Source organism: Micromys minutus (genome assembly GCF_963924665.1).
Source record: "Micromys minutus genome assembly, chromosome: 26".
Classification (NCBI taxonomy): domain Eukaryota; kingdom Metazoa; phylum Chordata; class Mammalia; order Rodentia; family Muridae; genus Micromys; species Micromys minutus.
This window is the reverse complement of record NC_137961.1, coordinates 32,782,472-32,785,269: the sequence shown is the minus strand read 5'-3', so window position 1 is coordinate 32,785,269 and position 2,798 is coordinate 32,782,472. Positions and strand designations below refer to the sequence as shown.

General features: G+C 35.6%; 1 pseudogene across 1 annotated transcript; it reads right to left on the bottom strand.

Annotated features, from left to right (window-relative positions):
• Positions 1 to 572: 572 nt before the first annotated feature.
• LOC308437553 (L-aminoadipate-semialdehyde dehydrogenase-phosphopantetheinyl transferase-like) lies at positions 573 to 1,175 on the bottom strand (annotated as a pseudogene). The gene has a single exon. The product of its transcript is annotated as an L-aminoadipate-semialdehyde dehydrogenase-phosphopantetheinyl transferase-like (transcript).
• Positions 1,176 to 2,798: the final 1,623 nt, after the last annotated feature.

The following is a 2,798-nucleotide window of genomic DNA, read 5'->3' as shown; positions in this document are numbered from 1 at the left end:
ATTGGATACTAACCCCAGAAAGCTCTGAACATCCCAGAAACAACCCACAGACTATATGAAATTCAAGAAAAAAAAAAAAAGAAAAAAAACCATTGTGCTTAATCTTTACACACCAAGAAAACTTTGACTATTTCCTGGTTACATTTTTTTTTTTTTTGTAACTTAAAACCAAGTTTATGCAGCATAAATAGTTATAAAGGACAAATATATGTTCCTACTTTTAGAAAAGATAATATGAATTAGTTTGCAACAAAAATTTCTGGAACAATAACAGAAATCTTATAGTAGTTCTCTGAAAATTAAGGTAAAATGCTTGCCTTCAGCATGTTTACACTTTGTTTCTTTCTTTCCAAAATGCACATTTATCTTTGGAAGATTCTGTCATCATTTCTATTAATTACAAATCTGGGAGGAAGAAGTAAACATACCCAATGGAGCCACTGAACTGGAAATGTGTTCTTAAAAAGCATTTTTGTCTTTAAAAATGTTTTGTCAAATAAAATGTGATCACATCAGGCAATGTATTTCAAGATTACCCTTTTCATTTAGTTTCCTTACTCAGAGAATCCTTATCATGACTTGGTACCATTTTGTATTAGAATTTCTTCTGAGAAGCAAAAACAGTCCCAAAATGAAGGATCCTCAGGTTTCATGGGAACAGCAGGTGCTATCAAATCATTAAACTTAAGAATGGTAAACTGCCTCTGGGATGGCTTAGAATCATCTTGATATGATACACCATCAGGCTTCCAAAGAGCCACTGCAACAAAATGGTGTTCATCTATTTTGCTTTCCTCAAAGTCCCATTCTTTTTCTTCTTCCCCATCCAAAATCAAACGTGTTTCTTTATAAATCTGGCCAATGTCCATGTTTAATGGAGATACATCAAATTCAAGCCGCTACATCTCAAATCCCAATCCAACACCAGTGGCTTTTATGAAGCTTTCTTTCAGTGCCCAATGCCGGTAAAACATATCCAGTTGAGCCCATTCATCATTAAAACTTCTGATTGTTTCCCACTCCTTGTTGGTAAACTTTCTTTCCATAATATGAAAGAATTCTGGAATCGAACCACGACCTGGGAAACCAGTCTTCATGATATCAATGCCAATTTGTAGCTCCGGTTCTACAGCAGGTACTTTATGCTCATTGTTTTTCAGGTACTTTATGCTCATTGTAAGTAGTAAGATTTTAATACATACTATCCAACCTTTAAAAAAATCAAGTACTGACAAAAATGTATTTGCATACTTTTATCCATAAATGCTTAAAATCAGTCCATTTATCTTTGTTTTTTTTAAAAAATAAAGTTGTAAAAATAGATTATGGTAAATACAAATTATGGCATTCTTCTCATTAACAAAATAAATCAGAATTATGTTGTAAAAAATTTTAATCCAAATTCAGAGATTTTATCCCACCTTTGGTCATTCAGCTCCTGAATAAAAGACATGGAATGTATATTGTTTACAATAAGCCTTAAGAAGCACAAGAGCAAGGCAGATACCTACCATCTATGCCATATCAGCCCCAAAGTGGTGAATACCAAAGAAACAATTCAAAGACCCTATGAAGGTCAAGAAGAAGGAAGACCAAAACATCGATGCTTCATTCTTTCTTAGAAGACAGAACAAAATACTCAAGAGGGGAAATACAGAGACAAAGAGTGGAGCAGAGACTGAAGAAATTGTCAGTGTTTGGCAATCCCCTACACTGGGAAAACGCCTTCACCGGACAAAGGCCTCTTCTCCAATTGATGGCAGACAATGCTATCCTCTGCTACATATGCAACTGGGGCCATGGGTCTCTCCATGTGTGCTCAATAGTTGGTGTTTAGGTCCCTGGGAACTCTGGAGGGTTTGGTTGGTTGGTTTTCCTATGGGGTTGCAAACCCTTTTAGATCCTTCAGTCTCTTCTCTAGTTCCTTACATGGTTTCTTTCTTGTCTCTTCACTCTTTTCTCCCTGTGTGGCTCTCCTTAGACCCTAAATCCCATCTATGTTTTTTATGCTCAGGTATTGGCTATTGGAATCTTTGCTTACCAATAAAAAATAACTTAGTCGGGGCAAGGTCACATAGAATCATTTGGGTCTACCTGAGAACTCCTCAGTATCTGGGCACCCAGTTCTTGGGAGCTAGCATATAGCATTATAATACATAGCAACAGAGCAAACCTAAACAGACTTCCATTTTCTTGGCTAAAATAAAGGCTGAATGAAACTTCAAAAAAAAAAAAAAAAAAAAAAAAACAGAAAACAAAAAACAAACAAACAAAAAAAAAACAATGAATAATATTCTTAGATTTCTCTTGTATTCTATCCTTTGCCTAATTGTATTCAGTTAGGAAATATGATAATTTAGAATAACTTCTCAGTAATTCCGCAAATGAAAAGGAAGTTTACAAAAAGTGGATTTTGAAAATAAATCAATTTGATTCTGAAGCTGATATTAACATATTTTAATGCAGGGAAAAAGAGAAAGTTGCATCTTAAGGTTATGCGGGTTCATCAGAATGACCTACATGTGCCCACAGAAGTTACACGTTTCTGAAGGCCAAGGAACTGTTCCATGACCTTGAAGGGTGTATTAGTATTTCTATTTAAGTCATTGCATTTTCAAACATTGGAACTGCTCAGGTTTGGTTCACTGCACAAACCAATCACTTAGAATGTTAAAGAGCATGACTCTGGGCTCCTGGAGACAGCTCTTCTGTAATTGAGCTCTCCTTTGCATGGCCTGTCTACCTTCACTGCTAATGTTTTTTCCCTTGATGGTCCTCTCCCCCCTTCCTTTGTTAGC